Source organism: Gekko japonicus, unplaced genomic scaffold (genome assembly GCF_001447785.1).
Source record: "Gekko japonicus isolate JY-2015 unplaced genomic scaffold, Gekko_japonicus_V1.1 scaffold1247, whole genome shotgun sequence".
NCBI lineage: Eukaryota > Metazoa > Chordata > Lepidosauria > Squamata > Gekkonidae > Gekko > Gekko japonicus.
This window is the reverse complement of record NW_015176487.1, coordinates 1-15051: the sequence shown is the minus strand read 5'-3', so window position 1 is coordinate 15051 and position 15051 is coordinate 1.

Below are 15051 nucleotides of genomic sequence, written 5' to 3'. Positions count from 1 at the left end.
ATACTGTGTGCAGTTCTGGTCACCACACCTTAAAAAGGATATTATAGCTTTGGAAAAAGTGCAGAAAAGGGCAACTCGAATGATAAAAGGGTTGGAACACTTTCCCTATGAGGAAAGGTTAAAGTGCTTAGGGCTCTTTAGCTTGGAGAAAAGACGACTGAGGGGTGACATGATCGAGGTTTATAAGATTATGCATGGGAAAGAGCAGGTAGAGAAAGAGGTACTTTTCTCCCTTTCTCACAATACAAGAACTCGTGGGCACTCCATGAAACTGCAGAGCGGTCGGGTTAGAACGGATAAAAGGAAGTACTTCTTCACCTAAAGAGTGATTAACACATGGAATTCACTGCCACAGGAAGTGGTGGCGGCTACAAGCATGGACGGCTTCAAAAGGGAATTAGATAAGCATATGGAGCAGAGGTCCATCAGTTAGGACGTCCTTCTTCACCCAAAGAGTGATTAACACTTGGAATTCACTGCCACAGGAAGTGGTGGGTGCTACAAGCATGGATGGCTTCAAAAGGGAATTAGATAAGCATATGGAGCAGAGGTCCATCAGTGGCTATTAGCCACAAGGTATAGCTAGGGGCTCTGGGGCAAGTGATGCTCTGTCTTCTTGGTGCTTGGGGGGGTCAACAGTGGGAGGGCTTCTAATGTCCTGGCCCCACTGCTGGACCTCCTGATGGCACTGGTATTTCTGGCCACTGTGTGACACAGAGTGTTGGACTGGATGGGCCTTTGGCCTGATCCAACATTGGCGTCTCTTATGTTCTTATTATGTTCTTATGTGGAATAAGTGCAATTGTGCAATAGTTTAAACATTCCTTGGCATTGCCCTTCTTTGGGATTGGAATATAAACTGACTTTTTTCCAATCCTGTGGCCACTGTTGCATTTTCCAAATTTACTAGCATATTGAGTGCAGAACTTTAACAGCATCATCTCAGCTGAGATACCGTCACCTCCGCTAGCTTTGTTGTTAGTAATGCTTTCTAAGGCCCATTTGACTTGGCATTCCAGGATGTCTAGCTCAAGGTCAATGATCACACCGTCATGGTTGTCAAGGACATTGAGGTCCTTCGTATAGTTCTTCTGTGTATTCTTGCCATTTCTTCCTAATCTCTTCTGTTTCTGTTAGGTCCCTACCCTTTTCGTCCTTTATCATGGCCAGCTTTGGATGGAATATTCCCTTGATTTCTCCAATTTTCTTGAAGAGATCTCTAGTCCTTCCCATTCTATTGTTGTCCTCTATTACTTTGCACTGTTCATTCAGGAAGGCCTCCTTATCTCTCTTTCTGTTCTCTGGAAATCTGCATTCAGTTGGGTAAATCTTTCCTTTTCACCTTTGCCTTTTGTTTTCCTTCTTTCCTCAGCTATTTGTAAAGTCTCCTAAGACAGACACTTTGCTTTCTTGCATTTCTTTTTCTTTGGGATGGTGCGGAGTGTTGCCTCCTGTATAATGTCATGAACCTCTGTCCATAGTTCTTCAGGCACTCTGTCTATCAAATCTAGTCCCTTAAACCTATTCTTCACCTCCACTGTATACTCATAAAGGATGTGATCTAGGTCAAACCTGATGGCCTAGTGGTTTCCCTAATTTTCTTCAGTTTAAGCCTGAATTTTGCAATGTGTAGCTCATGATCTGAGCCACAGTCAGCTCCAGATTTTGTTTTTAGAAGAAGAAGAGAAGAAGAGATTGGATTTATACTCCACCCTTCACCACCCAAAGGTGTCTCACAGTGGTTTACAAACTCCTTTCCCTTCCCCTCCCCACAAGAGACACCCTGTGAGGTAGGTGGGGCTGAGAGAACTATTGACAGAAACTGCTCTTTTTCAAGAACAGCTGTGCCAGAGTTATGGCTTGCCCAAGGTCATCCAGCCAGGTGTAAGTGGAGGAGTGGGAATCAAACCTGGTTCTCCCAGATTAGAGTCCGTGCACTTAACCACTACACCAAACTGGCTCTTGACTGTATAGAGCTTCTCCATCTTTGACTGCAAATGACACAGTCAATCTGATTTCGATGTTGCCCATCTGTGTAGATTCACCTCTTAGGTTGTTGGAAGAGGGTGTTTGCTATAACCAGCATGTTCTCTTGACAAAACTCTGTTAGCTTTTGTCTGGCTTAATTTTGTTCTCGAAGGCCAAACTTGTCCGTTATTTCGGTTATCTTTTGACTTCCTACTTTAGCATTCCTGTCCCCTATGATGATGACATCTTTTTTGTGTGTTAGTTCTAGGAGGTGTTGTAGGTCTTCATAGAACCGGTCCACTTCAGCCTCTTCTGAGTCAGTGATTGGGGTAGGGCTGCCAAATGCCCCCGGGGGGCGGAATTCCCCTCGCTTTCGAGCCCCGATTTCCGCTCCCGCGGAATCCGGGTCTGTGGGAAACCCCACCCCCGCGTGCACGTCACCCAGAAGTCTTTGTTTTCCCCTCAAATGGCGTGGCCCTGCCCCCAGCGCGCGACGTCCGGGTGACGCGCACACACGTCTAGGACACCGGCTGGGAGCCCCCCGCTCCTGGCCAAAAAACATTTGGCAACCCTAGATTGGGGCATAGACTTGGATTACTGTGATGCTGAATGGTTTGCCTTGGATTCAGACCAAGATCATTTTGTCACTTTTGAGATTGTATCCCATTACTGCATTTTCCACTCTCTTGTTGACTATAAAGGCCACACCATTTTTTCTATAGGATTCTTGGCCACAGTAGTAGATATAATGGTCTTCTGAGTTAAATTCACCCATTCCCGTCCAGTTTAGTTCACTGATTCCCAAGATGTCAATGTTCAGTCTTGCCATTTCATTTTTTACCACATCCAGCTTACCTTGATTCATATATCTTACATTCCAGGTTCCACAGAATTTGTCCTTCAAACCAAAAAATGAACTATGGAGTTCACTGCCACAGGAGGTGGTGGCAACTATAAGCATGGATGGCTTCAAGAGGAGATTGGATAAACATATGGAGCAGAGGTCCATCAGTGGCTATTAGCCACAAGGTATTGATAGGAACTCTCAGTCTGAGGCAAGTGATGCTCTGTATTCTTGGTGTGGGGGGCAACAGTGGGAGGGCTTCTAGTGTCCTGGCCCCAATGGTAGACCTCCTGATGGCATCTGGTATTTTTGGCCATTGTGTGACACAGAGTGTTGGACTGGATGGGCCATTGGCCTGATCCAACATTGGCTTATCTTATGTTCTTATGAACTATCTTTCTCCAACAAAATTTGCAGAAGTGGAGCTTCCTTATCGCAGGGAAAGTGTTCTATCGCAGGGAAAGTGGCATGTTCTGCTGGCCCTGGAAAAGTGGGCCTCAGGTGGGAGAGAATAATTCACACCATATCCTTTTTAACACCAAACCAGCTGTATTCTCACTTGTGTCATATTTTACAAGCCTTTACATGAGATATGCATGCTTAAGAATGTTTAATGCAGCCTTAAAACAGCAAATTCAAGGAAGACAGGTCAATTAATCACTACTAGCCATGGACACATCATGCCAAGAGACAGTGCACCTTGGAATGCCAGTTCAATTAAGACAAGAGTAATATTTGTCCATTAGTCTCTACTTGTAGACCTTCCAGGAACACATGAAAAGCCACTGTGGAAACAGAATGCCAAACTAGTCATATATTCCTTAAATAAAAGGTTGAATCAATTGAAGTGCATCTGCAGAATTCCACTGTGATGGGGTGGTAGGTTAAATCCTGTATCAAATCTAGATCCTCTTGCACACCCTTTGATACTTGATTGTAACAAAGTAGTGCTAAATGTCCTACCCTATAATGGCCAGATGATAAGTTGGATGAACAAGTGGGCCGTTAGAGAACATCCATCTTACCTGCTACATAAACACCCATCTTCTGTTGATGTAAAATTTGTAGAATGAATCCCAGCTTTTTTGACAGTGGATAGAGTTCATCTTCATTTTTATTCTCCTCGGATACCAACATTGATATTCTCAATGCAGGAGTATTTACTAAGATATCAAGTGTTCCTGGTACAGTCATACCATCAAAAAGGGAAGGCACCCCTCCTAAAGGAATCTGGAGGTCTCATCTCAGATAAGGAGGAACAGAAGAGAACACGCCCTCAAGCCTAGTCAAATAAAAGAAGATTGGGAACTACTGATAGACCTTACTTCTCCAGAGCCAGTACCTAAGTGGTGTACTGATCATATGAATAATCAAAAGCACCTTTGGAACTCTGAAAAATTACTACCTCGAAATGTCCTTCCATTAGCTTTTACCTCCCCACAGTTGAATATGGATACCTTAGTACATAATGGTCCCCATATAGGTGGAGTTGAGGGCTCTGAAGAGAGCTTATTAGCATCCTTTGGTGCCCCTTCCACTAAGAGAACAGTAAAACATGTTACAGAGACTACAAAGGTTGACTACCACCCTATACAATATCAAAACACAAGCCGATAGTAAATCAGATGAACAGTCCTGTTTAGTTGAGATGTCTTCAAACAGGCACTCAAGGGATGAGAGATTAGCTCTGCCAATGAGTCCCTTTGGCCATCGGTTTTTAGATGATGAAACCCCTTTCTGCACTCTCCTTTTAGTCCATGTTCACCGCTGTGTCCTCCAAGCAATTCTGCACTAAAATCGAATCCAACCTTCTTTTTAATCCAGTTCCCACCCACCCACCCCATTCTGCACTAAAATCGAGTTCAACCTTCTTTTTATTCTGGGTTTCCCCCCATTCTGCATTACATCACCTCCCTTCAGTGGTCAGCCCCGTCTCAGCCTGCTGTTGCCCCAGGTTATTTGGATACTGTTTTGCCCGTGGACTTAAACTGCCTCAACAATTCTCAACAAATTGAGAAAACCTGGAGTGGTAGGCAAATGCTGAAAGGACCATAACTGGGGACCCAGCCTTAAAAGGGAAAAAAATTACTGACTGAGAATATTATCCTGGAACCTGACTGGGTGGGCTGCTAGAATGAGGTCAAGTGATGTAAAAAAAATTCTGAGTAGGTTTGATCTAATACTACTTCAGGAAACATGGGTAAAAATTAACAGTGGGCAGAATGAGGATGCAGCCACTGTTCAGAAGTTATTTTAAAATGCTGCAAGGGCAGTACCCTTCGGGGGGGTGGGGTGCAGCCCTTGCAACCCTTGATAAGGTAGAGGGAGGACAAGAATGCATCAGCCCACTGCACTGCAGGCCCATCAGGCCCTAGCAGTGTTTTAAATTTTCTAATGACCGCAGCGTCCTTCTGGCAGCCAGGAGGATGCCATGACATCTAGTTTGGCCCTCAGTCCCACCCAGTGCATGGCACACATTCTCTTTCTCTCTCACACACACAATTTAACAAACTGTACCTGCAACAGCCATACAGCTCTTAAATGTATGAGGGCCCTCTTCTCTTTTGCATCTAGCCACCATTTTTATGGGTGAGAATTCATCTCCCACTGGTCATAGTGCCTTTAAATAAAATGGAAGATAAGCCTAAACTATACCCCTATATTTTTTCTTGGTAAAGACAGCCACAGCACTTGATCTGCTGAGAAAGAAAAGGGTTTGGGTCCAGCCCCCCCCCCACCAAAGCCCTGCTTTTCTGTAAAAGTCTGTGCAGACTTGCAGATGTAGACTGACACATTCCACCACCCAGAAATGCAGCTGTTTCTCCATGTGGCCGGAAGTTAGATAATGGTTGATGAGCAGAGCATTTAGTTTCTTTAGTCTAATACAGCTCTTATATCCACAGATTCTAACTTTGACTGGTCTAGTAGTCATCCTCACATACATTAAGTTACAAGGACACTGAATAACATAAATTATCCCCTTAGAGTTACAATTGTTGAATGAGTTTCTAGAAAAAAAGTCCTAGTATTGGATGAATTCTGAAAAGTGTTTTTCGTCACTGCACAAGCACTTCCTGTGCAGTGGCCACATGGGGGAAAAAAACCTTTTCGATGCTGTCCTTCCACTCCCACAGCCACTATCCTTCACCTCTGAAAGTCTGCTTTCCACTAGCAAGTCTCAAAGTTGTTTGGGTTTTTTTTGGCTCTTTTGCCTGTAAAAAGGGGAAGATTTTGGCACCTTGGGATGTTGGACAGAAGATGCCAATGTTTTTCTATAATTGCCTGAACTGGTTTATATATACTATTGAAAGGGGGGGGGGGAAGCTAATTTTAATACTCTTGAAGACTAGCCCTTATCTGCAAGTTGGCTCATTCAATATTCCATCTTGTCTATGGAAGGCAGCATCTACACTGCGATTCCTCCTCAGCCTTAATAACTGGGAATATGGCAGGTTCCTTTTTAAGTGACCTGGGTGGAAACTATATCCTGCTAAGTATAAATTGGCATCTATAGGTTTTCTATAAAATCTGTCTGTAGGGTAGTGCCAACCCTCCTGATTTCTACATTCTCAGTTAGGCTAAAAAAAAATCAGTTCACTTTGGAGAAGAAGCCAATCCTTGTCAGGTTCAGAAACCTGGCAGAGGAGAAGGGAAGGGCTATGCAAGGGGGCCCAGCTTCAGAACAGCTAAGAGTGAACAACAATGTTCAGTACTATGAACTCAAAAGGGAATCAGGAGAGGAGGGAAGGAACAACACTGATCACTTCTGCACTGTCATTTTTATCACTCTTTTGTTCCTATTGCTTCAGGGTCCCCCCCTTTCCACATGTGTTTTGCTCCCTCTGGGACTACTAGAGAGAGCAAAACACATTGGGGTGGAAAACCCTGAAGCAATAGGGACAATCGAGTGACAAAAATGACAGTGCGGAAGTGGTCTCAGTGTGCTGCTCCTGCTTTCCTGCCTGTGAAGCAGCAGCTGCACAGTCATCTGGCTTTTGTGTATGTCTGGGATTTTCATCACTGAGGCGGAATAATTATCAACAATCAGATAAGACTCTCTCTTAAAAGATCTTGTAATTAAATATGAACACAGCTCTGGACTTCAAAGTCAAAGCAACTCCCCCACGGACCGAGCACAGCTTGTTAGCAATTTTGCGCTAGCCATTGTACATTACCTCCAGGGAGGGGGGCATTCTAAGGATCTTTGGTGTTCCAAACAGGACACCTCTCCCATCCCACAAAACTGATGCAAATCTTTCTATTGCTTTTTGTTGAAGGCAAGAGACTGGGAACTTTCAGTGACACACACACACAAAATACTGGATACTAATGGGATGTGACTATACTGAGGACCCACCATAACTGTATTGCTAATCAGTACAAGAAAAATTGTGATAACAGGGCCTCTCTGGCCCACAATGAGGAGGGGGCTTTGCTCACTGTTTGCCATCAGCAACACTGGCTGGGTCAAACATTCCCTCTGGGGGCTGTGCTGCCACTGGCCAGAGCCAAAAGAGTATCACAGAAAAAACTAATTACAGAAAGCAACATAAGCCGTGATAAAATAACTATGCTGCTTCACACAAAATATAATCAAAGTATGTAAATTAGATAATAACAAAATAGTGAAAGTATAAATAAGAATATTTATGGTAAAGCAACAATAAACATCCATCAATTACGGAACTAATCTGTTTACAAAGTGAAAGCTATAGCTGATGTAACATCAGTCCTTGTTCCAAATCAGATTTAAAATGCCAGAAGGTTCATAGAACATTTCAATACTGAAATGTTAAAGTCTCGCCAAAAAAAATTCACAAAATCTTATTACTAAACAGTTCAATTCCATGAAAAGGGAGGTCTTCTGTTCCGACTAGGGCTGCCAAGTGGGGGTGGGTGGCGGGTGGGTGGCGGGTAAACCTCCGCTTCGGAGGCCCGATTCCCGCCACCGCGGAATTGGGCCCCGTGGGGAACTCCGCCCCCCGAAGCGCAGCATGGCTGCGTCACCAGAGGTGATGCAACCACGTCAATCACGTTGGGGGCGTGGCCCCGATCATTGGAGGGAAAACTCTATGGTTTTCCCTCCGACGATCAGGGCCATGCCTTCAACGTGATCGATGTCGCACGTCACTCCTGGTGACGTGCTGGTGGCGCGTGGGCACTTCGTGCGCGCGCACACATCAACGGACAGCTCCTGGAGCCTGGCGAGGCTCCCCCACCGGTAAGTAAAATTGACTTGGCAACCCTAGTTCCGACTCAGGTTTCATTTGGTTGAGCTATGAAGCGAAGTCAGGACTGGTGCTGAAGCAATATTACTGTGGCCAGGCTGCACATTTTGCTATGTGCTTGGTGGAGAAAATTTGGTGTTTGAATAGTTTCAATACTTCTAGTGCCAGGACCCTGGCAAGTTTGTGTTTGTCCTCTGGTACAAGTTCCAGATAAGGGGCAACACCATCCCACAGGATTTAGCCCTGAAACGGCTGTATTTATTTGATGTTCTTCTGTATATGAACTGAGCACAATGCAGGACAGAGGCCACCTTCTTCTCAAGTCATCCAAGAAATCTATCGAGCAGAGGCATATCCAGCTATACCCATTCACTAGGTTTCACCTTGAAAGGGCAGTTCTTGAAAGAGATCTCTCAGCCCCACCTACCTCTCAGGGTGTCTGTTGTGGGGAGGGGGAGGGAAAGGAGTTTGTAAGCCGCTCTGAGACTCTGAGTGAAGGACGGGGTATAAATCCAACCTCGTCTTCTTCTTCAAAGGGCAGCAAGAATGTGATCATTGTAAATGCTGAACAAGGCAGTCAAATCCAACATTAAATATTATTAAGTCCCACTGAGAGCATTAAATGGGTTCTCAGAACTCCGCCACTTAAATTAAAATGTTGGCTAGATTGTACACTATGTTAACTTGATAAAAGTCTTGCCTTATGATTCCCCGCCTTTACAAGTAAAAATAATATTTTCTAACACATGAATATTTTCTAACACATGAATATGTGATTCTGCCTTACACCTTATACTGAATCAGACCCTAGGTCCATCAAGGTCAGTCTTCTCTACTCAGCCTGGCAGCAGCTCTCCAGGGTCTCAGGCTGAGGCCTTTCACATCACCTACTGAACCTGGGACCTCCTGCATGCTATGCAGATGCTCTGCCACTGAGCTATGCCTCTAATTGCACCAATTCAAGGATCACTGTCAGTGGCTTGTTCACATGTTTCAATGGAAGACGAGGGTTGATACATGTCACAAGGAATCATTGGGGCTGTCCTTTAAGTTCTGTATAATCAGCATGCACACTTCAGGATGTCCCACCCAGACCAGTTTCCCGAAATTCTTTAACCAGAGAGGTTTGCCATGGAACTTACAAAAGCATGTACCCAGCCACTAAGCTATAGGCTGATTTCCTACAAGCGCTGCTCCGCGCTCACTCCTCCCTTTTGTCCCAATGGCACGTGTCAATTTCACACAAACTGCTGTGCGGCGGCATTTCGCCCCGCAGCTTCACGTGATTTCCCCCGCGTCTACTCAGTCCTGTTTTTTGAGGATTGAATAGATGCAGGGGAAATCGCACGAAGCTCCGGGGCGAAATGCAGCTGCACAGCAGCTTGTGTGATATTGACACGTGCCATTGGGGTGAAAGGGAGGAGTGAGCGCGGAGCAGCGCTTGTGGGAAATCAGCCATAGAGACACAGAAATCACATTGAACATTATAAATAAATTGGTTTAACACCTTAAAGGCATTTATTATGACATACTTTAACAACTGTGATAAAACCTTTGGCTTGATTCAGACCATGTCAAATACAGGCAAACCTCCTAATCTTATATTCTAATAGTGAAGTCAGGATATCTTTGGATACTTAAATCTGGTGACTGGAGCTGTGAACAGGCAAGACAGATCTTTCTACAAACCTGAAAAGGGCCCTAAGTTTACAGAAAAATGTAAAATCTAAAACAAAACAAAAAATACATTGAGCAGCCTAAAAAATCCAAAAATGATAAAAGGAGCTCCTGTAGCTTTAAGCAATACATTCACTCAGTGGCTGTTGCTAAGCAATCAGAGGCTTCAGTTTCTGTGAGTAAAAAGGCAGTGGGAGGGGACAGGGCCATTTCCAGCCCTATTTTGGCCTTTGAAGGCGAACTAATTGGAGCCAAGCCTGACTAGGGTTTCCAGCTCCAGGTTGGAAAATTCCAGGAGATCTTGGGGTAGGGTCTGAGGAGCGAGGGTTTGCAGAGGGGAGAGGCCTCAGCAGACTATAATTGCCATAGAGTCTACCCTCCAAAGCAGTCATTTTCTCCAGGGGGCAGATCTCTGTTGTCTGGAGTTCAATTGCCATTCTAGGATATTTCCAGATCCCACCTGGAACTTGGCAAACCTAGACCTGGAAGCAACTTGATACCACCCTAGTTGCATGACTGAACTAGGCCTGGCTGCTTCCTACTATTCAACAGCAAGCACCCTATGAAAGCCAGTGTGGCATATTAGTTTGAGTTTCAGATTAGGGTCTACGAGACCCAGGTTTGAACTCCCAGCTTGCTGTGGAAGCTCACTGGGTGATTTTGGACCAGTCACATACTTTCAGGCAAACCTACCTCACAGGGTTGTTGTGTGGATAGAAAGGAGGAAAAGATAATAAAATAAGCTGCTTTCGTCCCCACTGTAGAGAAAGATGGGGTGTAAATGAAGTAAATAAAGAATAAATACAGCAGAAGATGGGAGGCAGATAAAAGGTAGGTTGGTGAATGGCTGGGAAGGAGAGAATGAGGCAGGGAGAGGATATGGGAATTGCCAAGAGGAGGGAAAGAAGAAATCAGGTGTGGAGGGAGATACAGGGGAAAGTGAGGTGCCACTCCACAAGTGGGCCTGGCCCAGCCCCTGGCACCACACAACTGGGCCACTAGAAATGTGAAGGTGGGAAGCCTGGGGAGGGGGGATTGAGGAGGGAAGGGACCTCAGAGGGGTATAATGCCGTAGACTCCACCCTCCAAAGCAGCCATTTCCTCCAAGCTGAAGGTAATTTAAAAGCATGCACATTCCTTTGGACTTTTTTTCCCCCCTCCCCTTGGAGGCCAGTTGGTCTCTCTTTACTGGTCAGTTTTGTGCTGGGTGAGTCTTTTGAAATAGGAGATTAGGAAAGACATTGCCTTTGTCTGACATGTTTACAGGAATGGCCAGTTAGCTCAGTTGGTTAAAATATAGTACTATTAAATGTAAATTTGTTGGTTTGAGTCCCTATTCAGGCAAGTTCATTTTTTGGGGGGGGGGAGATGTTTTTCTTTTAAATTGACTCTGACCACAAACATTACAAATGCGAGGACGATGCCGTGGAGCCTGCTCTGGGGCAGCAGCAGCCTATTAAAAAAAAAAGAAGGTCTGGTCCATCTCAACATCTGGTTTCCCCCCTTTGCCTGTCATCTCATTTCCAAACAATACTGGGGGGGGGGGGAACGTCTAGTGGGGGGGGGGGGGAACTCAAGCTGTGAAGCATTGACATCTCCACCCCCTCCACCAACCTTCTCCACCAAGCTGCCATGTAGCAGCCTCAAGGCTGCCTTTCTGGCCAAGTGGTTAGCATCTCCTCCTGGGGGCATGCATCTTTTAAGACTTTTAACTGCATGCACACACACCGCCTCTTGCCAAACTTTTAAAGCATTCTCTGCCAATGATTTTTTCTCCAACCATCCCAGATTAGCGTTAACGCCTAATGCTAGACTAACTCACTTTAAAAAAACCCAAAATTGTACAGATGGAAAACCTAACCAATGGTGGAGCTTGTACAGCAATAAAAGGGGAGGAACCACTAATGATGACCCCACAGTAAATTCAGCTTGAAGAATCTCCTATACACATCCAGTGTGAAACTGGCCAATCAGTAGAGACCAACCCCTCAACGCTATCCGGGTTTTCTCATTGGTATGCAGAATATATACTCCTCGATTCCCAATAGAAAACTGTGGAGAGAGAAAAGGTGCAGAGTGCAGGCACAGCATTTGACATAAACTCCAAAAGACTTCAGTGAAAATTAGAAGTAATCTGTGTGTGCATAAAGGGCCACACTCTGCTTGTAGATCAATGTGGAGACTCAGCCCCCTTATTAGAAGGAGATGCAAAAAATGCTACATTCGTTGGTAACATGCTAAGAGATCATTCCTTCCTAACTGCTAAACAGTAGAGAGTACTTTTGAACAGCTACAGCTCATGGTCTCAAAGATCAACTCTCTAATCCCTGTAGTAACTGAGAATTACAACAGGAATCCTTTAAAATCTTTGAATTCTGAGTGGACAACAGCTGGCCAGGTACTTCAGAAGGAAGCATCGACCGATTGTGGGCATCATTCCAGCCCTTCCCTGTTTGATAGTGGGAGAGGTTTCTCACATTTAATCCCCCAGCCTGCTAACGTTTGTCTGAACATCCACCAGTTTTACAGGTATATACCTTTTTGGAATAATAGTTACATACTCAGCAGCACTTGAGAACTTTGGTAATAGAATTAGGACTTTTAAGTTGAAATCATTTGAGCTCCTTAATTGCTCTTACCAGGCTTGTAGAGTATTACTAATATTTGACTGCCCAGCTGTCTCCTCATTATTCATCTGATGGAAAGACTTCCTAGATCCAAAGGAAGTTTTCCCAACACAGGCTTTTATGAACACAAGACAATCTCCTCTTTTTAACTGGAAAACTCCATGCCTCTTCAGTCTTGCAGCCGAAGATAAGCACCTGAAGACCAGCTAGCGCTTAAAACCATGAGCTAATTGGTCAGGATGACCTTCCTCTTTGCCTGGAGATCAATGCTGAAAGCAACGTAGAGAGCTCTCCTTTTAATGATGTTCTGGAGGAGGACTTAATACGTTCTTTTGCTGCTCTCACAGCCTCAGAGCAGACAGCAATCACTGATAGTTTGGATCAATTGAGGTCTAGACTTCTGGTAATTAAGAAGGGTTGTTCAGCATTAATGCCTCAGATCTCCCTTTTCTGAATGGGGGATGCTGAGGTGGTTTTGGTGAAGCCAACTCTAGCCCAACCTTCGTGATTTATTCAACCCTCCAGATGCACCTCCATCAGACAGTGTGTTCTCTCCTCACAATGAATATATTTATACCTATCCCCCTAACAGAAGTGAGTTAAATGAGATAATATTCAACTGTTGCATTGACGATTTTGAATTGGGAGCAACAGGGTCTTTGACACAGAATGTAGTGGGTAACTCCCCAACCTGCATCAAGTGTCTTCCCTCAAAAATGGATGTACTTTTGTAGAATTAGCAGAAATAGAGAGGTCCAATTGACAATTACATCAGTTGTCTTGGAACCTTGGGTGGGGAAACAGGTGTCTGGGAATGTTTTCTTTCTGCTCATGTTGTGTCCTGTGAGATGGGGGGAGGAGATTTGTTTCATGAAGGGTGATGGGATAAAAAAATGTTTGGACCCCTTCTAATCTCCATCCGATCCCAAGGAATGATGGTATGCAGGCCAGTTAATTCTCTTCTCTTCAGCCTTGATGCTGTGTAATGCCAGGTCAGAAAGACATAAGACCACAATTCTCCATGAGACTATCCTGAAGGGAAGCTTTGACCCGGTTTGCTTAACCAAGACCTGGGTGGGTGAGGATGAGGTAGTTCCCCTCACCCAGCTTACTCCCCCAGGATACTCAATCCTCCATCAACATTTAACTGAAGGTCAGGGTGTGTGGGGTAGTGATCCTCATCCAGGACTGTTTTCCCTTCCAGATGATCCATGCACCAAACATCACTGGCCTTGAATGAGTTGGTCTGGCTTGGGGTGTCGGGGAGAGGACAGGAGTTCTGCTGGTGCCCTGTTTGTTAGCCACATTGTCTTATTTCTTAATAATAGCTGGGGGAATTATGAATAATAAATGGCAATAGGCTTTAACTATGGGACCAATAACCTATGTATATGGGAGTCCGATTTTCCAGATCCCAGAAATAGACACAGAGGCTAGATGTACTGAAGCAGTGTTTCTTTACTAATGATTCAAACACGCGTACAATATAAAATCAAGCATACAACACACAATACAGATCTAGGAATTCAGATAGAAAAGTACAGAGACAATTGCATTAGCAGGAGATATCATTGGTTCAGCGATACTTTACCTGTCCGACAAGGAGAGTCGACTTCGCAGTGAAAAAGGAATAAACTATGGGAAGGGATCATGAGTTGGCCAGCAACACATGTGGAAGGTTCCATAGTGCTAAGGATGGAACCAGCAAAATATGGTGGGGTTAGGAAGGTAGAAGCAAGACAGAGAGCAATGGCTGGATGCTCTCTTTTTATACCTGAAAGGTGACCTGAGGCTGATGCCTTGTTGGTCACGTAATCCCCAGGAACATTAAGAAACATAAACTGTTAATGGGTCGAGCAAAAGGGATTAATCGTTGGGCAATTGAAATAATGGTTGAACTAATATTGATACCTCTCAGGGGGAAGGGTGGAGACAAAGGAGAGAAAAGAAGAGTAATGTCCTGGCCCCATTGCCAGTAGTTGGTCTTAACAACTGGATGTTTAATAGCTGTGTTACCTTGATAGGTGGCTGGAGGACGTGACTGCCCATCAATCCCATCATGGAGTAGATTCTTTTGTTTCGGCTGAAGAGTACATGCTTCACCGGGTAATGTTAATATGCAAAGGTGGTGGTGGGGAAATGCCTGCATGATGGAAAAGAGAGCTTTTCATGGTGTCTGTGGAGGGATATCCTGGTTCTCTTTGCAGAGCATGGTCTCTCTTATTGACTTGCTTCTAGTTCCATGTGTTGAGGGATCAGAGTGGCTGGCTTGCCTTCTGGCATATAGCTGCAGAGGTGCAGGAGCGAGAGTTCATGGTTTGTGAGCCACGGTTCGTGCAGTCACACGAAGTTTTGTTTTCTTTCACTCCTCCAAAGACAAAAGAGGATGTGTCCTCTCACTCAGGCAAACTTTTAAAAAGTCAGAGAGAGCATAAGAAGGAATCAGTAAATATAAAGAACTAGGGGATTCCTTGCTTCCAAATGTGTCAGTCTTTCATATGTGGGCCTGGATTTCCCCTCCTTTCCCTTTCTTTTTGCAGAATCATGGAGAGAAGGAGGGAGGGGTTGGCAGCCAGTTAGCTCAAAAAATGCAGGTTTTGCTTGTAGATGCAAAATGCATACAGAATACACAAATAAATAAACAGGGGGGGGGAAACCAGTGCAAAGGGAATGTGTGTGACTGTGTAACGATATGAGCTTATGTTTG